The sequence below is a fragment of the Moschus berezovskii genome, chromosome 3, assembly GCF_049115385.1.
Source record: "Moschus berezovskii isolate FMDL1 chromosome 3, NW_MosBer_1.0, whole genome shotgun sequence".
NCBI lineage: Eukaryota > Metazoa > Chordata > Mammalia > Artiodactyla > Moschidae > Moschus > Moschus berezovskii.
Genome location: NC_142462.1, coordinates 38,738,484 through 38,766,357, shown reverse-complemented (window position 1 = coordinate 38,766,357; position 27,874 = coordinate 38,738,484).

Sequence of the window (27,874 nt, the reverse complement as noted above, 5' to 3'; positions counted from 1 at the left end):
ACTCTCAAGAGTCTTCTCCAACACCACAGTTCAAAAGCATCGATTCTTCGGTGATCAGCTTTCTTCACAGTCCAACTCTCACATCCATACATGACCACGGGAAAAACCATAGCCTTGACTAGACGGACCTTTGTTGGCAAAGTAATGTCTCTGCTTTTTAACATATTATCAAGGTTGGTCATAACTTTTCTTCCAAGGAGTAAGCGTCTTTTAATTTCATGGCTGCAATCAGCATCCGCAGTGATTTTGGAGCCCCAAAAAATAAAGTCTGACACTGTTTCCACTGTTTTTCCATCTACTTCCTGACCAAGACCATCCCCATGGAAAAGAAATGCAAAAAAGCAAAATGGCTGTCTGAGGCGGCCTTACAAATAGCTGTGAAAAGAAGAGAAGCGAAAAGCAAAGGAGAAAAGGAAAGATATAAGCATCTGAATGCAGAGTTCCAAAGAATAGCAAGGAGAGATAAGAAAGCCTTCCTCAGTGATCAATGCAAAGAAATAGAGGAAAACAACAGAACAGGAAAAACAAGAGACCTCTTCAAGAAAATTAGAGATTCCAAGGGAACATTTCATGCAAAGATGGGCTCGATAAAGGACAGAAATGGTATGGACCTAACAGAAGCAGAAGATATTAAGAAGAGGTGGCAAGAATACACAGAAGAACTGTACAAAAAAGATCTTCACGACCAAGAGAGTCACGATAATGTGATCACTGACCTAGAGCCAGACATCTTGGAATGTGAAGTCAAGTGGGCCTTAGAAAGCATCACTACGAACAAAGCTAGTGGTGGTGATGGAATTCCAGTTGAGCTATTTCAAATCCTGAAAGATGATGCTGTGAAAGTGCTGCACTCAATATGCCAGCAAATTTGGAAAACTCGGCAGTGGCCACAGGACTGGAAAAGGTCAGTCTTCATTCTAATCCCAAAGAAAGGGAATGCCAAATAATGCTCAAACTACCGCATAGTTGCACTCATCTCAGATGCTAGTAAAGTCATGCTCAAAATTCTCCAAGCCAGGCTTCAGCAATATGTGAACCGTGAACTCCCAGATGTTCAAGCAGGTTTTAGAAAAGGCAGAGGCACCAGAGATCAAATTGCCAACATCCGCTGGATTATGGAGAAAGCAAGAGAGTTCCAGAAAAACATCTATTTCTGCTTCATTGACTATGCCAAAGCCTTTGACTGTGTGGATCACAATAAACTGTGGAAAATTCTGAAAGAGATGGGAATACCAGACCACGTGACCCGCCTCTTGAGAAACCTGTATGCAGGTCAGGAAGCAACAGTCAGAACTGTACATGGAACAACCGACTGGTTCCAAATAGGAAAAGGAGTATGTCAAGGCTGTATATTGTCACCTTGCTTATTTAACTTATATGCAGAGTACATCATGAGAAACGCTGGGCTGGAAGAAGCACAAGCTGGAATCAAGATTTCTGGGAGAAATATCAATAATCTCAGATATGCAGATGACACCACCCTTATGGCAGAAAGTGAAGAGGAACTCAAAAGCCTCTTGATGAAAGTGAAAGAGGAGAGTGAAAAGGTTAGCTTGAAGCTCAACATTCAGAAAACAAAGATCATGGCATCTGGTCCCATCACTTCATGGGAAATAGATGGAAGCCATTATTTAGACACTATAATTTTAAATAAATTTGTAGTCAGTGCTTGAGTATCTGAGAAATTTTGACTTGTTAAATCTGTGATTTATTGGGAATTTGAATGTATGAATATTTTGGATAATGTTTATTGTTTAGTAATTAAAGAAATGCTGATTGCTTAATGCATCAGTCAGGTTCCTGCTATAATACTGATGTGTAAAATACAACTCCCAAATCTCTCATTTCATGTTCACGGCCTGTAGGTGAGTCTCCTTCGAACTCTGCATTAAGTATGTTCCATGTGTTTCTATTGTGGGATCAGTGAATACGCAAGGATCTTTTCAAGTCAGATGGCTGAAGTACAGGAGAAGAGAGCAGAAATGGGTGATTACCTGGACTCAAAACTGACAGGTGCTCTTGTCTCCCCACATTCCATTGTCAAAGCAAGTCACATGGCCAAGGCCAACATCAAAAAGGCAAGGAATGCTCTGCCTGCAGTGAACCATCGCAAAGGTGGGGAGGGATGGAAGACTTGTGAGCAAGCAGTGTAGTCTACCACTCTTACTGCATCCACGAGATTAAAAGATTGGATCTTAACCACAGTACAAGTAGTAGTGACCATTCTCCATGTACTAAGTAGTAACGGTGCGTGTGCGCTCAGTTGTGTCTGAGTTGCTGCAACCCGGTGGACTGTGGCCCGCCGGGCTCCTCTGTCCATGGGATTCTCCAGGCAAGAATAACTGGAGTGAGTTGCCATTTCCTGCTCCAACCCAGTGACTGAACCCAGGTCTTTTGCATCTCCTGCACTAGCAGGTGGATCCTTTACCACTAGTGCCACCTGGGAAGCCAATCTCATGTACTAAAATCTCTCATAAATAAAGATCTTTATTAATAACAAACAAAATCCTGAGGAATAAAAAATTTTTGTGGAGTTAAATGCAGTCTGATGTGAACTTATTATTTGATCTCAGTGTTTTGTAGCAGGATTGCAAGTTACTCACAGAAATTTAGAAAAAATTTAGTTTCTTTATTTTGTGTATAGCTGATCTCGTCTTGTGGCCTGGTAAGTGGTGGGAAAGAAAAAACAAAAGAAGACTAACTTGATTGATCTGGTTTCATATTTCAACCGGTAATTTAACCACCTCATTAGAAAATTTTTCGGTTCTCAGATTTTTCACATTTTCACTTCTCACTGCCCTTTCACCTGAAAGTACATGGGGAAGGATACAACTTGTTGTATTCTTATGGTGTGGGGTAGGGAGAGGGGACCTGTATGGCCTTGTCCTGGTTCTTGATTGTGGACTGGTCAGTTCATCCAAGTTTTGTCTTCAGACTTCAGTGGCTCCTAAAGTGGTCTATTTTCTCCTGATTCTGTCAGGGCTGGGTCATCCTTCCTTATTTGCTTGGCCTTCCTTTGACTCTCTCTGGCTGCAGACCTTTTGGGTGTTTCCCCATCCAGCCCCTGGCCAGGCTCTCCATCCTGAAAGCACTGTGGGATTGTTAGGGAAAGCACACTGATTGAAACCGCCCACCCTGGCCAGGCACCATAGTAACCATTTGCATGAGTTGTTTTATGACAGGAGATCCTGATAAAGAATAGGGAACTAATCAGCCACCACCAACTGGAAGAGTTCGGGAAAGGTGGAAAGGAGACACCGGGTGTCCGTCCACTTCCCAAAATCCCCCTCGCTAGCATCCGTCTTGGCTGAGCCATGCGTGTGCCTCCAGGAAAGACTCTGAATCAGAATGATTGGCCAAAGACCACCCGGAAACGAATCCCATCACCATAAAACCCGAGAACGCGAGCCACCTGTCAGAGCTGTTCTCCTGGGTTCCCTTACCCTACTGCTCTCCACCTGTGTGCCCTTTCCCAATAAAATCTCTTGCTTTGTCAGCACGTGTCTCCTCGGTCAATTCTTTTCTGAGTATTAGACAAGAGCCCAGTTTCGGGCCCTGAAAGGGGTCCCCGTTCCTACAACAGGATCATCTATCCCATTGCCACAACAGGTCGTATGGCTAGCTTCTGGCTCCCAACTCTGGGTCCATGTCATGGGTACCACAGCAGGTTTTGGAGTGCACATTAAGTTTTCTCTCTTTCTTTCTCCCAGGGAGGGACCTCAGCACTGAGGCCTTCTAACCTGTTGAAGTGGAGCCACTCGGCATAACGCTCCCAGAATCCTACATGGACAAGATGACTGCCTTGGAGTATGAGTCTCTTACTGTCCACTTTCCCTTCCTCTGATCCCTCTTTCCCTTCTCACCATCCCCCAGGCCAAGAGAACAGTTTTCTTTTACTTCTCTTCATATCTTCTTTCCACCCACCTACAGAGTAAGAAGTTTCTTGGCGCAGTGTTTAAGCAAAATAGGAAAACCTCTATGATGTGGTTTGCCAAGTCTAGCTCCTAGCATGTTACGTGGGAGTCAAAGAGAAGTAGAAACAAAAAATCTTCTTCACCTTGACTGTTTCTCATTGTAAAATCCTAGATTCCACACCAGAAGCTGCTGTTATTTCTTTCATTCCTAATTACCTCCCTTTCCCAAAGATGGGAAGATGGGTGCTTTTAGCTCTTTAAAGAGAAGATCATGACTAGGAAAAGCAAAAGAGAAGAGTATGTGGGTATTTCAAAAATTCAGCTGCTGTTACACTGACACTTTGCATTGTCAGGGCTCAAGTTGAATACTATTTTAGCAAATCAGATTTGTATTCCACTCTTAGGTCTCATATATTCTTAGGCAACATGGTAGAGCACAATTTAGGATATACATGGCCTGAAGGTTGACGTTTGCTTTCAAGTGCCTGTGTGTTTTGAGGCTGGGTGGCAGCCTGGAGTGATGAGACTTATTTAGGAACACGAAAGAAAAATTAGTTATCTCCAAATTACTTGTCATTATAGGCTAGGCAATAGGAATCATTTTCATTTATTACCCATCCTTAATCTCTGATCAAAAGCAGTCTCATTTGCATTGTTATGTTTCCTGTGATACTCATGGTGGTCAGACTCTGGGATATACAACTTTAGGACAATGAGTTGCTTCACTGTGGCATTTGTCATCTCAGGAGATACTGCCTCTTCTCCTGGTTGACAGATATCTGGGAAGATTAGAAGCACTGTTCTAACAGGAGCCTTTTGGGGTGTGTGTGTGTGTGTGTGTGTGTGTGTGCGCGCGCGCGCGCACGTGTACTCAGTTGTGTCTAACTCTTTGAGACCCCATGGACTGTAGCCCACCAGGCTTCTCTGTCCCTGGAATTTTCCAGGCAAGAATACTGGAGTGGATTGCTATTTCCTACTCCAGGGGATCTCCCCAGCCCAGAGATGGAACCTGAGTCTCCTGCATCTCCTTCCCTGGCGGCCAGATTCTTTACCACTGCACCACCTGGGAATCCCAACAGGAGCCATAACTCACAGAATTAATACTGCTCCTATTCTTCAGGGCTTTTAAGAAATGGAAATCACTTCATACAGGCTCCTATCCAGAGATGAGTGTTGTAGAAACTCCTAGAGGAGATTCCAAACCAATTTCTAACTGGACTTGATAAGATCTGGGAAATGAACTGATTCCTCCAACGAGGAAATGCCACATCTACTGTGTCTGTTCCATTACTCTGATGGCACCTAGGGTTAGCAGATACCTCGATAAAAAAAAAACAAAACAACAACACTTTGATAGCATCATGTCCTGTGGAATGATACTCTAAGAGTTATAACCTTCTTGGTAGAATATTTTCTCCTTTATCCATATCTTTGGGCCTTTAAAATCCTTTCAAAACTCAGAATCATGTTGATATAAACTTTAAGGGAAAATCCAAACTCTTAGATTATCTAGTCAAAAGCAGAACTGCAAATATTTTGCAACCATTCTGGGCAAAATGAGAAACAGCATTCTAGGGATTGGTCTCTGCAATGTGAACTCAGTTGCCATGACCATGAAGCCAGTCAGGAAAACATATGTGTTCACATCTCCAGTCATTTTGACTCAATTTCATGGCTTTATATGAGCATTCCAACCCCAAGATGCTCCTGATCATAGCAAAAGGAAACAATGGCTGAAATGATGTCTCAAAGTTCAGATCTTACTGATCCCTTAGACAGAATCTTTCCAGTTCTAATGACCTAGGGAACCCTAACTGTACCATGGCTGAAGAGTCTCAGCATTTTCAGTTTTGTTGTAAACCTCATTAAATTCAGCCACCAGTTACAGCTCACCAATGTTAGATATTATAACTGGGCAGAGTTCTCTACTGATCCTTGATCCCAGGTACCAAATGCAAATGGATTCAAACATGCCTGGGCCCCAAGAAGAACCTCAAGAAGACTGAGTATTTTTTATGAATAAAACAGAGCTTCCCAGGTGGCTCAGTGGTAAAGAATCTGCCTGCCAATGCAGGAGACACAGGAATTGCGGGTTCAGTCCCTGAGTTGGAAAGAGCCCCTGGAGGAGGAAACTGCAACCCACTCCAGTATTCTTGCCTGGAAAACCCCATGGACAGAAGAGCCTGGGGGATTACAGTCGGTGGGGTCACAAAGAGTCCGATAGGACTGAACACAGGCGCGAGTATGTATAAAACAGTGATCTTCCTCAACTACATAAGGGGTGGGCATTGCCCCTGGAAGGGGTATTAAACAATCTCCAAGAGAAGATATTCATTTATAATGTTCATTTAATATTATAACATACCTTGGGAACTGAATATTGAATGACCTTTTCGTGTTATCTCCAAGTTTTAGCAGAAGCTTTGCAAAGGAGGAAAAATTGTTCTCCACCCTCTGCAGTTCTTTCAGCTGGCCTATCAGCTAAATTAACATATGAGAGATGAATAGGAGATAACCAAATTTAACTGCATATTATGGGAGTCCCACAAAGACAGTGAGACAGCTCCTGACAGTTAGATAATTGAGGTTTTGATGGTTTTATGAGCTAGGAAGATGAGGGTGGAGTCCTAGTACTTCTAAGGGAAGGAAAACAATTCACCAGAAGATGGCAAGAGCAAATGGTAGGTAAACAAATGTTTGCCTTGCCTTGCAGTTGAACAAATGGGCCCTGCTGGGTTCCTGCCAGTCCATCGCACTTAGCCCACATTCTTTATAGTTACCTCTGGTGATGGTCTTCTTCCTGGATCAGGTCCTTTATCTAAATTCTTTTAGGCAGATGAGAGGGAGAGGAAAAAACTCTTCCTAAGTCTTTTGAGCCTCTGTTGTCTTCAACTCAAAATAGTACATTGGCCACACTGGCACATTTTGGGGAGGCTTGTTCTGAATCCCTTCAGTTTCAAAGGCCAAAAATAATACAGCAGGTACTAATAACTTTCACACCCTGAAGAAAAGGCAAGGCTACATCAGTATGGCCCCACACTGCTGCCGTTGCCCATGTCCCACTTCAGGCTATCACAGAAGATGGGGGCACTCAAGTTTGAAAGAGATTTGGGAGGAGGGTGAGGTTCCGTACATTTCTTCTTGCCTCCAAAAAGGAGGGATGAAGAAGGGAGAGACTGAACCTTCATCTGAAGCCAGCACAATAGTGGAGCCACTTAAAGGACTTGGCACGTGTCCCTGGAGTTGGGGCACGGACACAACGATTGATGCTGGGCTCATACCTGAAAATTCTGAAGTTGATGTGTTGCACCTGGGTTTGACTGGGTAGACAGTGTTTCAGCAGGTCAGAAACACAAGCTAGAGTGGATGCTGCAGATTAAATCTGGGCATGGGTTATTACCTTGAAATTGGATATGCCCAAGAAACCTGACAGGCCAAAAGCAATTTTCAGTTTTTCACAAAGATTCAGAGAGTAGAACTCCCTACCACCCGATTAAACATTTCTTGGCAGTAGCTTGCTGGATGGGCCTGAGAGCTCTTGGCAGAAGCCATCATTAAATCATCCTTCTTCCCTCTATCACATCAGCAAACCACAGTTGATCTACAGTGCTTTCTGAGAAAAGCAAGTCTCAGTCCTAAGGGACATCAAAATGAAAAGCACATCAAATGAAGTGTTTAATTTCATCAGCCCAAGAATTAAGTACAATGTCTTTTTCTCTGTAGTGTTTATAATAGCCTTCTGTTAGACAGACATGATTACCAGAGTATGTATAAAGTAAATTTTTGCACAGAGTATGTGGGATCCCCAGGTGGCGCTAGTCATAAAGAATCTGCCTGTTGATGCAAGAGATGCAGGTTCAATCCCTGGGCCAGGAAGACCCACTGGCATAGGAAATGGCACCTCACTCCAGTATTCTTGCCTGGAGAATTCCATGGACAGAGAAGCCTGGCAGGCTTCTGGGCTGCAAAGAGTCAGACACGACTGAGCAAACCCCTCTACCCCAACAGATTATGTATCATTTAAAATTATAGCAGAGAACAACATTAGAAGGTAGACTTGTTCAATTCATCCCTCATAGGACCACATGCACTTTCTTCACTATAACAAATCATATGTCAGTATGATAGTAGTTTTTTTTTATTTTTTAAATTAATAAACTACTTTTTCTTTTCCTTTTTTTAAATTCAGTTCAGTTCAGTTGCTCAGTCATGTCTGACGCTTTGTGACCCCATGAACCACAGCACACCAGGCCTCCCTGTCCATCACCAACTCACGGAGTTCACTCAAACTCATGTCCATCGAGTCGGTGATGCCATCCAGCCATCTCATCCTCTGTCGTCCCCTTCTCTTCCTGCCCTCAACCTTACCCAGCATCAGGGTCTTTTCAAATGAGTCAGCTCTTCGCATCAGTTGGCCAAAGTATTGGAGTTTCAGCTTCAACATCAGTCCTTCCAATGAATACCCAGGACTGATCTCAGTTAGGATGGACTGGTTGGACCTCCTTGCAGTCCAAGGGACTCTCAAGAGTCTTCTCCAACACCACAGTTCAAAAGCATCAATTCTTCGGTGATCAGCTTTCTTCACAGTCCAACTCTCACATCCATACATGACCGCGGGAAAAACCATAGCCTTGACTAGACAGACCTTTGTTGGCAGAGTAATGTCTCTGTTTTTTAATATTCTATCTAGGTTGGTCATAACTTTCCTTACAAGGAGTAAGTGTCTTTTAATTTCATGGCTGCAGTCACCATCTTCAGTGATTTTGGAGCCCCCCAAAATAAAGTCAGCCACTCTTTCCACTGTTTCCCCATCTATTTGCCATGAAGTGATGGGACCAGATGCTATGATCTTAGTTTTCTGAATGTTGAGCTTTAAGCCAACTTTTTCACTCTCCTCTTTCACTTTCATCAAGAAGCTCTTTAGTTCCTCTTCACTTTCTGCCATAAGGATGGTGTCATCTGCATATATGAGGTTATTGATATTTCTCCCGGCAATCTTGATTCCAGCTTGTGCTTCCTCCAGTCCAGCATTTCTCATGATATACTCTGCATATAAGTTAAATAAGCAGGGTGACAATATACAGCCTTAACGTACTCTTTTTCCTATTTGGAACCAGTCTGTTGTTCCATGTCCAGTTCTAACTGTTGCTTCCTGACCTGCATACAGGTTTCTCAAGAGGCAGGTCATTATTTAATTGTTAGAGGATAATTTTAACAATGTTGTGTTAGTTTCTGTTGTATAACACAGAGAATCATCTATATGTGTACATATATCTCCTCTCCCTTGAGCCTCCCTACCACTCCTTCAGACTATTTTTTCTTACAATAATTTTAGGTTTATAGAAGAATTAATCAGGAAGCACAGAGTTCCTGTACACCTCCTTCACTGCCTTCCCTTCTGTCGAGTTTCTCCTACTATTAAGATTGTGCATTAGTGTGATGCACTTGTTGAAACTGAGCCAATAGTCATCAACTATTATTGACTCAAGTCCATAGTTTACAATACTATTCACTCTCTCTGTTTTACATTCTCTGGGTTTGAAGAAACGTATAATGGTAATGAATGATATGCCCATCATTACAGTATCCTACAGAATAGTTTTTTGCCAGCCCAAAATATCTCTTTGGCTTGTGGTTTCTTTTGAGCTGAAAACAATCAAGGCCGGAGAGACTTAGGAAGAAACTTTGACCCAGGTGGCACTAGTGGTAAAGAAACTGCCTGCCAATGCAGAAGACATAAGAGACGCACTTTTGATCCCTGGGTCAGGGAGATTCCCTGGAGGAGGGCACGGCAACCCACTCCAGTATTCTCTCCTGGGAGAAACCCATGGACAGAGTAGCCTGTCAGGCTACAGACCGCAAAGAGTCAGACACGACTGAGCGACTTAGGATGCATAGCATGCATGCATTCATTGCCTAAAGAACTTAAAGGGTCTGCTCCCAGAATAGAGCTATCACTAGCAATATATGAAAAGAACATGGGTGAGGTGTGGCGGGGGAAATTTGGCAGGGCCTAAAGATCAGAGTCCACTCTGTGTCCCCTTGCCATTGAGTGGCCCAGCAAACATTTGTTTACCAAATATTTGCTCTTCCAACTTCATGTGAATTGCCTTCCTCTGCTTTCAAGTCCCAAATTACTACCCCCAGTATACTCTTGTATTTAGCTGAAGAGGGCATTTCAGTGAGGGTTTCAGTCATTTTGCTGAGTTATTCAGTTTTCCTGGGTCTGTCCCATGTACACGTTATTAAACTTTTGTGTGATTTTTCTCCTATTAATCTGTCTCATGTCAATTTAGTTCTCAGACCAGCCAGAAGAACCTAGAAGAACATAAGAAATTTTCTTTGTCCTTAAGATTCATCCAAGTCTTTGCATGACTTAACAGTTTATTTATTTTCATTGCCAAGTAATATTTCATTGCACAAATTCCAACAATTTGTTTATCTTCTGTTTCTCCATCCTTTATCACTAAAGGACATCTTTGTTGCTTTTGGAAATTATGGATGCTGCTGCTGCTAAGTCACTTCAGTCGTGTCCGACTCTGTGTGACCCCATGGACGGAAGCCCACCAGGCTCCCCCTTCCCTGGGATTCTCCAGGCAAAAACACTGGAGTGGGTTGCCATTTCCTTCTCCAATGTGTGAAAGTGAAAAGTGAAAGTAAAGTCGCTCAGTCGTGTCTGACCCTTAGCGACCCAACGGACTGCAGCCTACTGGCTCCTCCATCCATGGGATTTTCTAGGCAAGAGTACTGGAGTGGCTTGCCATTGCCTTCTCTGGGAAATTATGGATAAAATTGTTATAAAAATCTGTTTGTAAATTTTTGTGTGAACATAGGTTTTTAACCCATTTGGGTAAATACCAAGGAGCATGAGTATTTGATCATACATAAACATATGTTTAGTTTTATAAGGAACTGCAAAACTGTTTTCCAAAGTGACTGTAACGTTTTACATTCCTACCAACAATGAATGAGAGTTCCTGTTGCTTCACCTATTTGTTAGTCTTCGGTGTTGTCCATGTTTTGGGTTTTAGCCTTTCCAATAGGTACCTAGTGACATCTGATTGTTTTATTTATTTATTCTTTCATTTATTAGGCTGCACTGGATCTTAATTGTGGCACTTGGGATCTAGTCCCCTGACCAGGGATTGAACCTGTGCCCTCTGCATTGGAAGCAGAGTCTTAGCCACTGGACCATCTGGGAAGTCCCTCATTGCTGTTTTAATTTGTCTACATACATACTGAAATATCTTAAAGCATATTGCTGCCTCCTGAACTGGGATTCTTAACCTGGAGTTGAGAGATGGGATTCAGGACCTTTGTGAAATGGCTTGTAAAATTGTGTGTGCATTTTCTGGAACATGGGAGCTATTTTTATTGTTAGAATTTATGAACTTTATCAATCACAAAGATGAAGGGCCCCCATTGTATTCTATTATTTTTTAAAAATTGTAAATCACTGTTACAATATTATCAGATTTCAAGCTTTTAAAAGGTTGTGAAAGTGTTAGTCACTCAGTTATTTCTGACTCTATATGACCCCATGGAGAGTATCCCACCAGGTTCTTCTGTCTGTGGAATTTCCTGGGCAAGAATACCGGAGTGGGTTGCCATTTAAAAAGGTTACTACCAGTTATTACATTCATGATCTTCCAACACATTTGTGGAGCATCTTTAATGTGAGAAGCAAAATATTAGGTACCAGAGAGTCAAAGGTCAAAAACACATGAGCTTTGTTCTTAAGAAATTCTGGCTGGTGCAGCTCATGCTATCAGCCAGCAATCATAAAGGAAAACTCAAAGACTGCTATATCATATTAAAACTATCTCTGGATGTTCAGTCCTACTTGTGCCAGTAGATGTCATTGTAGTGTAGGCCAGCTCACTGATCTGCTACCTCAAAGACGAGGAATTCAGAATTTTTTTTTTTGTCTTGATGCATGAGCTACGTATATAAAAGTCTTCATGCAGATTTCTCATGTAGATTTCTTTCTCCTACTGACACAGACATAGAACTGCCGTAAGTACAAAATTGTGGTTATTTTGAAAGTTAAAGGAGATGTTAAAGCCTAACTAAAAAATATTACTGTAAAGAGAATAAACATGACCAGTACTACTGTAACTCATAGTGTAATGTAGCTGGTATTCTGAGACTATTATGCTTTCAATATGATCTTGAGGCTTATTAAAGCTTCCATTAAAAGAAAGTAACAATTATCATTACTTATATTTAATACAATTTGGCTATTCTCCTGTAAAACCCAAAGACAAATGGAATACTTCTAGCAAAGTGAAAGATTTTAATTTTAGTGTTTATGACATATATGTTGTTTCAGAGAGTATTACTCTGTTCTGAAATAAGAATTATGTACAAGGAAAAGCTGTACAAAGTGCAGCTTTTTCTAGTGCTCATTCATTCATTAAATAAATTATGCTAATACTCAAGATTTTCTAAGCCTAGCACTAGCCTTGCAAATACAAAGATAATAAAGTATATGCCATGTCCATAAAGAGATTATAATCTAATGAGAAATAATTTTAAAAAAAATTAGAGTAGCATTTACAGAGATGAAGACTCAATTAGATTTAACATGTGTTTTTTGGCTAGTCTCAAGCCAGTAAGAGACAAACAAGGTATACTAATATACAATTGTGCTGAGACTTAGAATCTTTTCTTTTATACTAAGTGTCTGAGGTTCCAGATTCAGTTAATGAACCAATGAGTATGTCTACCTTACTGCTTGTCATCCATATCCTAAAGAAGCTTGTTGATGCACATTATTTTTCGTATAAGGAGTCACTCTGGGGGACTTACCCAGCAGTCCAGTGGTTAAGACTCCGCCTTCCACTGCAGGGGTTTGATTCCTGATTGGAGAACTAAGGTCCCACATGCTGCAGGGTATAGCCAAAAATTTTAAAACAGAGAAAAGGGAGTCACTTTGAAGAGGCTCTTTTGTTTTTCAATGTTTGTCAAGTAAGTGGGTGTGAATTGAAAAGCTGTCTAATTCGTATTGGGATGGTTGTCATAGGAAACTGTTTTATGAGGCCAATGTTATCCTGACACTGAAATCAGACAAAATCATTTTAAGAAAATAAAACTACTGACTAATATTCTGCATAAAATTCCCAACAAAGTATTGTCAAATCAAATCCAACAATATGGATAATGCATATCCAAAAAGGATAATGCATCCTGTTTAAGGAGGTTTGTCCCAGGAAGGCAAGTTGGCTTAATATTGTAATAAAATCAATGTAATTTACACTATCAATAGACTAAAGAAGAAAAACTGTATGCTCATTCCAATGGATGCAGAAAAAGCATTAAACAAAATTTGACATTTGTTCATGATATAAACTCTAAGCAGACTAGAAATAGAAACTTGATCAACTTAATAAAAGATCTATGAAAAAGCTATAGCTAATATTATACTTAACGGTGAAAGACTGGATGCTTTCTTCTACTTTAAGGAACAAGGGAGGATTGTATACTCCCACCATTGCTATTTACTACCTTATTGGAGATTGTCGCCAGTGCAATAAGGAAAGGAAAAAATGCAGAGATTGAAAAAGAAGAAATTCAGCTGTTTCTATTTGCATGTGACATAACAGTCTACATAAAAAATCACAAAGAATTTACAAAACAGCTTCTGTTAACTAACAGGCAAATTTAACAAGGTTGTAGGATACATGCTCAATATGCAAAAATCAGTTATGTACATATGTTAGCAAAAGTTGGAAGGTAAAATAAAAGTACCATGTCATAACAGGACTAAAACCATTAAATACTTTAACTTTGTTTGTTAGGTGTAAACCTAACAAAATATGTGTCAGTTTTATATGCTGAAAACTATAAAATATTGATAAGTGTTAGTCGCTCAGTCACGTCCAACCTTTTGCAACCCTATGGATTGTAGCCCACCAGGCTCCTCTGTCCATGGAATTCTCCAGGCAAGACTACTGGGGTGGGTAGTCATTCCCTTCTCCAGGGGATCTTCCCAACCCAGGGATCAAACCCAGGTCTCTTGCATTACAGGCAGATTCTTTACTGTCTAAACCTTCAGGGAAGTCCAAAATATTGATAGTAGAATCAAAGGCTCTAAAGAAAGAAGTATCTGTGTTCATGGACTGGAAGACTCAATATTGTTAAGATTCCAATTATTCCCAATTGTTATAGATTCAGTGTAATTCTAATAAAAATTCCAGCATTCTTTCTTTTCTTTTCTGGAAACTGGCAAGCATATCTTAAACTTACATAGGAAAATGAAAAGGATAGTCAAAACAATTCTGCAGAAAAATGGCTAAAATAAATTAAAGGTAAAACAATTATGAAAAAAGATAAAAGTTGGAAGAATCACATCACTACCTAATTTCAAAACTTACAAGCCAAAGTAATCAATAGTGTGGTACTGGCAAAAGTATAGACACAGAACAGTGAAACAGACTACACCAAGAGTTGTCAAACTACAGCCTAAAAGCCTAATCTGGCCTTCTCTCTGTTGATACAAAAAAATCATCAGGCTTTTTTGTTTACATATTGTCCATGGCTGCTGCTATGCTGTAATGACAGGGTTGATTAGCTACAGCGAAGATTGTAGCCTGCAAACCTAAAATCTTTCTTATCCATTCCTAAAATCTTTCTTTATCCATTCCTTTGGTTTGGCCAAACCCTAGAACAGAATCCAAACATAAAACAACTCATACATGATCAATTGACTTTTGACGAATATGCTGAGAAGACGATGCAATCATGTGATGTGGAAATTCTAGGCTTTCAGTATGTTGCTGCTGCAACAACAGATGCTGGACATACCTATACAAAAAATGTGAACGTTGACTTATACCTTACTCTATAGTAAAAATTTAACTCAAAATAGACCACAGACCTAAATGTAGAACCTAAAGTATAACATTTCTAGGAGGAAAGAGCTGAAAATCTTTGTGAACGTGGGTTAGGCAAAAATTTTGTAAAGAGCATCCAAAAAAATTCAAACCAAAATAGAAAAAGTTGATAAACAGGGCTTGATCAAAATTAAAAGCATCCACTCTTCAAAAAACAATATTAAGAAAATGAAAGAGAAGCCACAGACTGGAAATAAATATTTATAAAACACTAGTAAAAGACTGATTTCATTAATGTGTTGCTGCTGCTAAGTCACTTCAGTCGTGTCCGACTCTGTGCGACCCCATAGACGGCAGCCCACCAGGCTCCCCCGTCCCTGGGATTCTCCAGGCAAGAACACCGGAGTGGGTTGCCATTTCCTTCCCAATGCGTGGAAGGAAAAGTCAAAGTGAAGTCGCTCAGTCATGTCCGACTCTTAGCAACCTCATGGACTGCAGCCTACCAAGCTGCTCTGTCCATGGGATTTTCCAGGAGAGAGTGCTGGAGTGGGTTACCATTGCTTTCTCCATCATTAATGTATAAAGAACCCTAACAACTCAATCGGAGAAGGCAATGGCAAGCCACTCCAGTACTCTTGCCTAGAAAATCCCATGGACAGAGGAGCCTGGTAGGCTGCAGTCCATGGGGTCGCCACGAGTCAGACATGACTGAGCGACTTCACTTTCCCTTTTCGCTTTCACACATTGGAGAAGGAAGTGGCAACCCACTCCAGTGTTCTTGCCTGGAGAATCCCAGGGACGGGGGAGCCTGATGGGCTGCCGTCTATGGGGTCACACAGAGTCGGACACGACTGAAGTGACTTAGCAGCAGCAGCAGCAACAACTCAATAATTACAAACAGACAAAGTCATTTAAAAAATGGAGAAAATATGTGAACAGACATTTCATACATAAATTCATACATAGTGAAATTTCATGCATTTCATAAATTAAAACCACAATGAGATATCATCACAGATCTCTTAGTGTCAGAGAGGGGATGTTGTGCCATTGGAACTCTCATACACTGTGGGTAACATGAAAAATGGTGCAGCTACTTTGAAAAAACAGCATGACAGTTTTTTATGAAGTTGAACATATTCTTTCTACATGACCTAACCAGGTTTTTACCCATTATCTAGGTTTTCACCCAAAAGAAATACAAATATATGTTTACAAAAGACTGGTACATAAGTGCTTATAGAAGCCTATTCATAACCACCAGAAAAAAAAATGCAAACAACACAGATGTTCATTACACGTGAAAGGATGAGTAAACAACAGTACGTCTACAATGTGTACACATGTACTGTGATGCATTCCATACAATGGAATTCCATACCATGGACTATGACTCAGTAGTACAAGGGACAGATGTCAAATGCGATATGCTAACTGAAAGAAGTCAAACTTATAAGGCCACATGCTATCTGTTTCAACCTATGTGACACTGTGGAAAAGTTAAAACCATAGGGATAGCTGTAGGCCAGGGAGTGACCACAAAGGGGTACATGGGAACTTTTGGGAATGGTAGAAATGTATTCTATCATAAATTGTGATAGTGGTTATATGACTGGGTATATTTGCCAGAATTCATAAAATCATACATCTAAAAGGTGAATATGGGGAATTCCCTGGAGGTGCAGCAGTTAGGACTCTGCTTTCAGCCTTGAGATGCTGCCAAAAACAAAGGTCAATTTTACTCTCTGTAAATCATATTCCAATAAGTCTGACTCTTAAAAATGGCCATCAGGGAACTTCCCTGGTGGTCCAGTGGCTAAGACTCCGCACTTCCAATGCAGGGGGCTCGGGTTTGATCCCTGGTAGGGGAACTAGATCCCACATGCTCCAACTAAGACCCAGTGCAGCCAAATAAATAAATAAATAAAAATAAAATTTAAAAAGTGGCCATCAAGTAAAGAAGGATTTCAGGTGAAAGTAAAAAAGCTGACTATCTTGTGTTGGGAGGAAATTCAGAATTCAAACTAGAGAGTTAATTTAGAAGAAATTCAGAAACCCGTATAAACTTTTGGATAGTCAAACTTTTGGATCTGTGAGGTCTCAGGGCGTATACCTTATGAATATCAAAGGGCTCTGGTATATACTATAAAGTACAAGAGTCTAATAAGAATATATTTTTCACATGAGAGATTCACAAGCATTAAGGAGGAGGTTGGTAACTCTCCCTAGAGGCTCAGGACAAGCCTAGTAGAGACAATGATGTTACCTCTTCAGTAGCTTCTTAAAGGAAACTGAAACTATTAGCCGCTCAGTCATGTCAGCCTCTTGGAGACCCCATAGACTGTATGTAGCCCACCAGGCTCTTCTGACCATGGGATTCTCCAGGTAAGAATACTGGAGTGGGTTGCCATTCCCTTCTCCAGGGGATCTTTCTGACCCAGGGATTGAACCTGGGTCTTCTCCATTGCAGGCAGATTCTTTACCATCTGAATCACCAGGGAAGCCCTCTTAAAAGATGAGGATAAAATTGAAGAGAAAGGCATTCTAGACAGAAAGAATAACCTAATGAACTAAGGCTTGAGGGAGGAAGGTGTCGTCTAGGAAAGATTTTTTTTAGCTTTATATTTCATAGAAAGATGTGTATGTGTTAGTCACTCAGTCGTGTCTGACTCTTTGTGACCCCCATGAACTAGCCCTCCAGGCTTCTCTGTCCATGGAATTCTCTAGTCAAGAATATTGGAGTGGATTGCCATTCCCTTCTCCAGAGCATCTTCCAGACCAGGGATCAAACCCTGGCCTCCTGCATCACAGGCAGATTCTTTACTGTTTGAGCTATAAGGAAGTCTTCATAGAAAAATAGGTATTTTTGAAAGATTGAAGTACGGTTACTCATTATATTGTACTTTTAAACTTTTCTATTGCTTAATTTGTTCCCTTCATTTATTGCACATATTCCTGAGCACATACTTCGTGCCTTGTACTTACTGGGTAACATTTAAGGAGTTAGAGATAACCTTGAGTTTCTGTTCTCTAGGAGCTCATGGGATCTCTCTCTCTTTCACGCACACACACACACACGTTACTATTATAAGATTTTAGACGGGTATATGCATGCATGTGCAAGTTGCTCTGAGAATAGAGGGTCTAACTCAACATGGTGGCTGTGAGCAACTGGCAGTGAAAAAAGCTAAGCAACCAAAAGAATATTAAAGTATGAGCAGGGTTTGTCAAATAGACAGGGAACGAATGTCTTGCAAGGCAGAGGGAATAGCATGTGCAAAAACACAGAAGCAGAAGAAAACATGGCACTTGTAGAAACTGGCAAGTCATTTAGTAAAGCTTGAGAGCAAGGGACAGGGTGCATTTGAATGCACAGACGAAGAGGAGATGTGGTTAGAAGTGCGGACAAGGGTTGTTTCCAAGCTAACACATTTGAACTTGTTCTGCAGAAAACTGAGAGCTACAGAAATATTTTACCCAGAGTAATGAAATGATCAGATTTGAGTGTTAAAATGCCATTTTTTGCAGCATTTTGCAATATAATTAAATAAAGAATAAACTGGATATAAAGAAACCAGTTTGATGCTTGCTGCAAAAATTTAATTGTAGGATGCTGAGGACTTTGCCTAAGGCATCAGAGAGATAAAAACTGATGACCTGGGAATCAGTTAAAAGTGTGTGGGGAGAGAAGTGAAAAGGGGGAAAAAGGGAATTGCGTATGTCTACCGGAGTTCTGTCTCTTGAGAAACCTGTGTGCAGGTCAGGAAGCAACAGTTAGAACTGAACATGGAACAACAGACTGGTTCCAAATAGGAAAAGGAGTACGTCAAGGCTGTATATTGTCACCCTGCTTATTTAACTTATATGCAGAGTACATCATGAGAAATGCTGGGCTGGAGGAAGCACAAGCTGGAATCAAGATTGCCGGGAGAAATATCAATAACCTCAGATATGCAGATGACACCACCCTTATGGCAGAAAGTGAAGAGGAACTAAAGAGCCTCTTGATGAAAGTGAAAGAGGAGAGTGAAAAAGTTGGCTTAAAGCTCAACATTCAGAAAACTAAGATCATAGCCTCTGATCCCATCACTTCATGGCAAATAGGTGGGGAAACAGTGGAAACAGTGTCAGACTTTATTTTTTTGGGCTCCAAAATCACTGCGGATGCTGACTGCAGCCATGAAATCAAAAGATGCTTACTCCTTGGAAGGAAAGTTATGACCAACCTAGACACCATATTAAAAAGCAGAGACATTACTTTGCCAACAAAGGTCCCTCTAGTCAAGGCTATGGTTTTTCCCGTGGTCATGTATGGATGGATGTGAGAGTTGGACTATAAAGAAAGCTGAGCGCCAAAGAATTGATGCTTTTGAACTGTGGTGTTGGAGAAGACTCTTGAGAGTCCCTTGGACTGCAAGGAGATCCAGCCAGTCCATCCTAAAGGAGATCAGTCCTGGGTGTTCATTGGAAGGACTGATGTTGAAGCTGAAACTCCAATTCTTTGGCCACCTCATGTGAAACGTTGACTCACTGGAAAAGACCCTGATGCTGGGAAGGACTGGGGGCAGGAGGAGAAGGGGACAGAGGATGAGATGGTTGGATGGCATCACCAACTCGATGGACATGGGTTTGGGTAAACTCCAGGAGTTGGTGATGGACAGGGAGGCCTGGCGTGCTGTGATTCATGGGGTCGCAAAGAGTCGAACACGACTGAGCGACTGAACTGAACTGAACCAGAGTTCTGGTTTGAGTAGCTGAATGGTAAAGCAGTAACTGGGTTAAGTTATTATAGAAAAAGGAGCAAGTTATAAGCATGACAACAAACATGGCAACAATATACATTTTTGTTGATTATTATTAATAGGAATCATTTTTCACATAGGAGATCTATGTGACTCGAATACACACATAATTAAATAAATTAAGTGCAACCCTAAACTAGAGAAATGTGTCAGTAAAAATATATTGGATTCTATTCTCCTCTTCCCAGCCAAGGACATTTTTCTTTCCCCGTTTTCATTCAAATGCTGAAGCAGAATGGAATCTGAGACCTTGCAAACCATGTGCAGTTTATTCTTGGATCATTTTACTAGTGATGCAATGGTTACCTTAGAAATGAGATAAATGGAAAGTTGTTTTCTTTTGTGTTTGGGATAATTGTCTTGTTGCCTAGGAAAAGTTTTAACCTCCAGCTCTTGATGAAAGGGTACCACCTTTTGTTTTCTTAGTTCACTTCATTTTGCTTTGAGATTTCCATTGAAATCTCAAAACTTGTTGTTCCAAGTTTCTTTGAAATGCCTGTGTCTTCAGTGTCTTGTGCAATTATAACAATACTTACTGAGTGTCTACTATGTATCAGGCACTGTGTGAGGTGCATTAGAGATAATATTTCTTTTAATTCTCAATATTCTTATGAGGTACAAGTTAATTATTTCAAAGATGAGAAAGAAGCTCCATGAGTTTAAGAAACTTTTACTAACTGGTTAGTGAAAAGAACCAATATTTGCACTCTGGTTCACCTGCCTCTGAAGCCTTTGAAATTTCCATATGTTACACTGGTAAAATTTATATATAGAAAAGCAAAACTTTTTAATGGAAAATTTTAAACATAAACAAAAGGATAGGGGATAAAACAACAAACTTCTAATTACTCTTCACTCAGCTTCTCTAATGATTAATTTATGGCCAATCTAGTTTCATTTTTGCACATCTACTTTTTCTCCACTCCCTCCCTCTACCACTGAGTTATTTTGTAGCGAACCCCAGGTATCCTATCATTTCATCTGTACATATTTTTGTATGTAGCTTTAAAAGAGAAATATCCTAAAACAATGGCAACAAAAACTAACCACAATACCATGACACCAAAAGAAGTAGGCGATAAATTCCTTAACATCATCAAATATATAGTGTTCATATTTCCCTGATTATCTTAAGTATTGCTTTTTTACAGTTGGTCGTTTGAATTAGAATGATTGGAGCTAAATTTTACTTGAGGTACATTGTTTAAACTAGTTAAAACTCCACCTCATTTGGTCTATCTATCATCAGATCCATAGACACAGCAGGAACTTCCTGGCAAGTTTATAAATGAACTATGGAATCATTTACAGTAAGTTTACAATACTTTCAGAATTGTAGGTCTCTTTCTCTTGTTTATATTGAAATATAATTTGCATATAACATTATATTAGTTTCAAGTGTACAATACAGTGGTTTTATATTTTTAGGTACTACGAAACGATCATCACAATAAGTCCAGTTAACATCTATCACTCTGTTCAGTTCAGTTCAGTTCACTCAGTCATGTCTGACTCTTTGTGACCCCATGAATCACAGCACGCCAGGCCTCCCTGTCCATCACCAACTCCCGGAGTTCACTCAAACTCATGTCCATCACTCAAGTCGGTGATGCCATCCAGCCATCTCATTCTCTGTTGTCCCCTTCTCTTCCTGCCCCCAATCCCTCCCAGCATCAGAGTCTTTTCCAGTGAGTCCACTCTTCGCATGAGGTGGCCAAAATATTGGAGTTTCAGCTTTAGCATCAGTCCTTCCAATGAACACCCAGGATTGATCTCCTTTAGAATGGACTGGTTGGATCTCCGTGCAGTCCAAGGGACTCTCAAGAGTCTTCTCCAACACCACAGTTCAAAAGCATCATATCACTACACATGGTTAAAATTTTTTTCTTATGATGAGAACTTTTGATATCTAATTTATTAGCAACTTTCAAATATACAAAACAGTATTATCAACTATAGTCACCATGCTGTCTATTACATCCCCAAGACTTATTTTATACCTGGAAGTTTGTACCTTTTGATCCCCTTTACCTATTTCTGACATAGACCAAGACAGACATGATTGGAAATTAATCCAATTGGCTATCTGTGTGAAATGAATCATTACTTTGGCAACTGATCCAATGTAAAAAAATATTCACAGTGTTTGACTGCGTAGGACCAGATCCAGTATCTTGGATCCCCTTGCTAACTGCCTCAGAAACAAGATGAAGAATTAAATGAGTGCAGAATTTGAATGAATATCTTCCATCAGATTAAAATGTCACACAGTAAAAAATGTAAGAGCTGTACAGATTTAGTTCCTACACAACATCTAATAATGCTCAAGTATCAGAATTGGCTTCATAGTGTCCAAATTTTTGGATTAGGTGGTTTGTCTCTGGTTTCCTCCCTCTCTTTGTCTTTCTTCCCCATTTCCCTTGTGTGTTCCCCATGTCTTCCTGCTGCTGCTGCTGCTAAGTCGCTCTCGTCGTGTCCGACTCTGTGCGACCCCATAGAGAGCAGCCCACCAGGCTCCCCTGTCCCTGGGATTCTCCAGGCGAGAATACTGGAGCGGGTTGCCATTTCTTTCTCTAATCCATGAACATGAAAAGTGAAAGTGAAGTTGCTCAGTTGTGTCCAACTCTTCGCGACCCCATGGACTGTAGCCTACCAGGCTCCTCTGTCCATGGGATTTTCCAGACAAGAGTACTGGAGTGGGTTACCATTGCCTTCTCCACCATGTCTTCCTAGAGACCTCTAATAAAGCACTTATTTAGGCCTGGTGTGACTCCAATTTCACCTTGTCTCTGAAAGTGTCCATCTTTCACCATATCCTGCAATCAAAACCCCTTTCCTCAAGAACAAGCAAATGCAGTAGAAAGTCTATGGACTTTGAAACTAGGCAGTCGTGGAGCATCTCCACCACTCTGAACTTGGCCAAGTTGATTAACTTCTTTAGCATTGGTTTTAAGATGAACCATTGGAAGGACTTCCCTGGTGGTCCAGTGGTTAAGACTCCATTCTCCTAGTAGAGGAGTCCTCAGTTTGTTTCTTGGTCAGGGAACTAGATCCCACATGCCACAACTTAAAAAAAAAAAAAAAAAAAAACAGCCCATGAGCCACAACTAAGGCCTGGTGCAGCCAAATAAAAAAGAATTAAAACAAGTGTTAAACTTTGGGTTGCTGGCAGGCACAGAACATTAAGAAAGTGAAAGTGAAAGTGATAGTTGTGTCCGATTCCTGGTGACCCCATGGACTGTAGCCCACCAGGCTCCTCTGTCCATGGGATTCTCCAGGCAAGAATACTGGAGTGGGTTGCCTTTTCCTACCTCAGCGTCTCCCTCATTGCAGGCAGATTCTTTACCATCTGAGCCTCCAGGGAAGCCCATAACTTTCAGTGTCTTCAACCAAGTCCGGGTCCCAGACCCTGGATGGGGGCTCAGTGGATACAAATACACAGAGGTGGCCAGACAGAGAATGTGCTGTCAGTCAGCCTTTCTATTTTGTTTTTAACAAAGACCAAACTCATGCCATCTGCCCATAACCACTTCCCCAAATCAAGAAAGCTGAGTGGGCAAAACTGCCCTTCCTAACTCCACACACTCCCTTTATGGCCATGGACTGCCCTTTCATGACTGGTAGTCCTTTTTGGGTCCCTCAGGATGTTCCCTGATTTGGAGGCAGGGGAACAGCAGGGAGGGGAGCATATGGTACTGTGCCTGGGACTATCCACACCAGAATCTGGAGAGGAAAAATGTTCTAAATAGCCATAGTTATTGGTGTTTTGTAGCCAGGCTAAGGGCAAGCAGAGGTTGAGCCAGGACTGCCTGGGTGGAGCTTCTTATTGTACAATTCAGCTCATTGTTCTGGGGCCCTTGCTGGCACACCAGAGATGAGTCTTCTTCCAGTAAGACAGTAAATGAGACAGCCAAGTTCTCTAGGGTCTGAGAGGCAGATTTTAGAATGGCACTTTGGGGAGCCCTGGGGTCCCGATGATGATGGAGAAAGGGGTATTCCAGTTTTGTTCTATATGTTATGCTTTATTCAGTCTTATTTGTTGGGTCTGAAGGAAATATCATTTGGAAAAAGAACAGAGAACTTTGCTACTACTACTGCTACTATTGGAGAAGGAATGGCAACCCACTTCAATACTCTTGCCTGGAGAACCCCATGGATGCAGAAGCCTGGTGGGCTACAGTCCATGGGGTCACAAAGAGTTGGACACCACTGAGTGACTAAATCCAAAATTTGTTATTCTTCAAGATGGCAAAATTAAACAGCCTACCATGAACAGTAACATTAGATTTTAAAGCAAACATCAGAACTGTGTTTTCTAATTCTATGACTTTTCACCATTAAAAATGATGTGATGATAGAGCCACAAAAAAATTGTCAGTTAAACAAGTCTTTAAATTCCATGGGAGTGAATCATGAACTATTAACTACACACACCCTTCTGAGCTTGGAGGGTAAAATTATTTTCTCCTTGATTCAAAGGGAGCAGTCTTTCCTTGGGAGCCATGGCTTTTCTTGTCATGAATCAAACAGCTTTCCCCAAACTCTGTCTGTGGGTGTTGCTACCCCTTCATTTGGGGGGAGCACTGTGAAAGGAAAGAATGGACTCCTTACCTCACAGAGATAGTTCTATTTTGAGATTAACACAGGTTAAGAGGACTATTCCTCTAAATTTGGAAATAGTCTTCCAAATTCAAATGTAGACCAACACAGCCCACTTGAAAACACTTCGGGAAGAGATTGTTAGGATAGTGTGGATATAGGGGAACAGATAGAATGTCTAGAGTTGTTCTTGTCTTGGACGCGGTCTTCTCTCTGTGTTCTTATATCTTCTGGGTTTTCATATCTAGAAAAATTTCAGCCAAAAGGCACAGCAGAATTTTTCCATTTCTGGTATAACTTAATAAGGACACTTATGAATGAAAATATTTGGGGAAATTAATAAACAAATATTCTAAAATATTTCCTATTCATTCAGCAGATAACATTTCCCACAAAGCAATAAGCAGAGGAGGAAATGAACATTTATCGAGTATCTATTATAGTCCAGGCTCTGTGCCAAGAACTTTAAATGTATTATCTCCTTTAATCCTCACAAATGCTCTGCAAAATGTTATTTTACAGATTGGAAATTAAAGTTTCAGAGAAGTTACATAACTTTCCCAAAGTCATATATCAGGAGAGTGGTGAAGCCAAGATTCCAATATAGCCTAAATGAAAAGCCCACATTCTTTTCGTTATGCTAAAATTTGTCTTTCCTAAAAAGCATAATGAACTCAACCATAAGAAACCATATGAATTACAGAATCACAAAGAATTAGTTTGATGGAGATTAGGGAAAGAGGGCCAGTATATGTGGAATAGTGGCTTAGCAGGTGTACTATGAGGTCAGATAGACCCGAATCTCAGTTTTCACTCAGTAGCCTACTGAATTGGGAGCAAATTACAGACTTTATGGGGCTTCCCTGGTGGCTCAGAGGTTAAAGCGTCTGCCTGCAATGCGGGAGACTGGGGTTCAATCCCTGGGTCAGGAAGATCCCCTGGAGAAGAAAATGGCTACCCACTCCAGTATTCTTGCCTGGAGAATCCCGTGGACAGAGGAGCCTGGTAGACTACAGTCCACGGGGTCGCAAAGAGTCGGACACGACTGAGCGACTTCACTACAGTCTTTATAGCCTAGGGCTTCCCTCATAGCTCCATTGGTGAAGAATCTGCTTGCAGAATTCAACCCGGATTTAATTTCTGGGTCAGGAAGATCCCTTGGAGAAGCAAATGTCAACCCACTCCAGTATTCTTGCCTGGTAAATCCTATGGACAAAGGGGCCTGGCTGGCTACAGTCCATGGGATTGCAAGAGTCGGATATGACTGCGACTAAACCACCACCACCACAGACTTTATAAAGGGGTTTTTCTTTTTTTGAATTAATTAATTTATTTATCCACTCATGTACCTATCCATCTACCCACCCGCCCATCTATTCCCCCATCCAGTCACCATTCCTGAGGCTATTTTAAGTAGTCAATGATAGCATGCTAAATAAAATCCTTGGCAATGTGTGATACAGAGTAAGTGCTAAGTAATTGCTGGCTACAGTCGTTTTTGCTTTAAAGAATTTGAAGACTTTGTTTCAACACTCTTACAGAAGTAAAAGCTGGGTTTCAGAGAGTCCCAAGTTAATTTCTCAATGACACTGGCTTAAACAGTGACAGAATTAGACCTCAGCTCTTTTGAGTTCTGATATATTCTCACTGTCTTTCCAGGACACAGTACATTCACCAGAGGATTTCGAGAGAGTTTTGAAATAGTCATCTTAAAGATGATCATGTTTTACAACCCCAGTGGAAGAAAATAGTTGAAACCAGGGTTGTTTTTAAGAAATCCAGGATGTGGACACTGTTAGTAGTTCAATAGGCATATCTTCCTCCTCCTCCTTCTTAATATAATCCCAGTTCGGTCCAGGTGTCCACTTCTTCCCCATCTCAAGGAGAGATTATTCTTAGTCTAAAGCAGTGAGCCTCAAACTTTAGAATACATGGCATGTTTGTTAAAACTCAGATTGCTGGACCCTTCCCTCAGCATTCCTGATTCAAGAGAGCTGGAGTGAGGCCAGAGAATTTGCATTTCTAGTAGGTTTTCAGGTTCCCAGCAGCTGGGAACTGCTTAAACTGCTGATCTGGGGACTGTCCTTTGAGAATCATTGGTTTAGGACAATCAGAGTCATTCCCCTGTTCTGGGAATGGCCAAGCTTCCCTGGTAGCTCAGTTGCAAAGAACTGGCCTGCCATGCAGGAGACCCCAGTTGGATCCCTGGTTGGGAAGATCCCCTGGAGAAGGGAATGGCTACCCACTCCAGTATTCTTGCCTGGGAAATCCCATGGACAGAGGAGCCTGGTGGGCTACAGTCCCTGGGGTGGCAAACATGACTGAGTGACTAAGCACAGCACAGTAAATTGCCCCAGTGAGACTAAAGGCAAAGGTGCATATCCCTCGGTTGGAAGATTTACTCTTTCCTGTTGTAGTTGAGTAATGAGCAGTTATTGGTGTCACCCATCTTATCATGCTGCTGCTGCTGCTGCTGCTACTAAGTTGTTTCAGTCGTGTTTGACTCTGTGCGACCCCATGGACAGCAGCCCACCAGGCCCCTCTGTCCACAGGATTCTCCAGGCAAGAATACTGGAGTGGGTTGCCATTTCCTTCTCCAAGCATCTTATCATGAGTCTCAGTAAACAGACAGTGGGGCAGATGGCAGAGCAGAGAGAGGGATAGGGCCCAAGACTGGTGAAATCACTGAGACACTGAATTACCCAAGTCAGAGACTTGATATTCCTCTGTACCTCCCGGCATGCGAGGTTACGCAAATTTCCTTGTTTAAGCAACTTCAAATCACAGCGTCTGTTACTTTCTCCATGCTTAACCACTTGATGTCAGATATATTCCTAAAACTCAATAAAATGATACTAAATGCATGCATTTGAAATCCATAACATTTTAATTTATTCAATCTATTCCTCTTCCAAATAACTGATAACTTTATCTTTCATTAATGAGATAATACATATGTAAAGACAAATTGAAATAGATTTCTATGCTTTAAATGGCAGAAAGTGCTCAATAAAAACACGATCCTATTCTTAATGCTTTCCTGATATACTGTGGGCAGGAAAGACAATTCTCTTTCACAAGATTTGATGTGATTAGTTAACAGTTGTCACTGAGAAACAAACTCTGGTATATCCCCAAATTAGGAAACACTTGAGATTCTTAGAGAAGATAAATTCTTCTAAGGAAGCTTAGAAGATTATTCACATAATCTTAACAAATGCAGTTTGTTAGAACCTCCATTCTGTTTATAAGCTGAAGTAGGAGCAGAAGTGAAATGAATGACTTCAAATCTCCTTCATGTTTTATGTTATTACTGTAGTTACAACTATGGTAAGAATATTAAAAATAAAAAAGCAAAATCTCAACAAACTAGCTCTTCCTTCTGACATCACAGAACTGGAATCCAGTTTATTTCTTCCTTGTAGAAACATGCCATTCATTGCCTGTGACTCTAAGCAAACAATATTTTTATCTGTGATTATGATACATTTCCATATAAGATTTCTTTGTGTGAAGGGTCATTTTATTGTGGCTTAATCATTCAGTTCTCCTTCAGAAAATGTATGTTACCCACTGACAGAGCCCATCTAAGTCTTTAAGTTATTTTGAAGTGGAGCAAGTTTTTTTTTTTTTTAAATAGGAAGTTTTGAGTTTTTCTGTTTCCTTTAAACCAAAGATCATGATGAATAGTAATAATAACCTCTGTTGCTACTTATTCTGTGTC